This window comes from Elephantulus edwardii, unplaced genomic scaffold (assembly GCF_000299155.1).
Source record: "Elephantulus edwardii isolate Elephantulus edwardi_28Jun2011 unplaced genomic scaffold, EleEdw1.0 scaffold00082, whole genome shotgun sequence".
In the NCBI taxonomy this organism is placed as follows: Eukaryota; Metazoa; Chordata; class Mammalia; order Macroscelidea; family Macroscelididae; genus Elephantulus; species Elephantulus edwardii.
Window position 1 is genome coordinate 13,876,448 of NW_006399832.1, and position 392 is coordinate 13,876,839.

Sequence of the window (392 nt, forward strand, 5' to 3'; positions counted from 1 at the left end):
ACACACACACACATAATATATTCACAATGTTAAATATACATATATACACACACGCAAATATACATTCATCTGAATGTGAGATTTCTTTAAGATCTCAAAGATTATTTGAAAAACACAACACATAAACAGAAAAGATTTTTTCTTTGTAATTAAAAATAGGGAGGACAAAAAAAGAAAATAATATATATACTTTCATGATGTAAGATTTTTTCCTGATGTTTTCTTTTGTACGATGTACTATGCTATTGAGTTAAAATAAAAATAAAGGATAAATAACTTTCACTAGAACTAATATAAGAAAATTGTGACTGTTCTAGAAAACTGACACTGACACCAGAGTATTGGCTATTTTTTTCTGCTCTGCAGTTTGTCCTAGCATTTTAATCAAATAA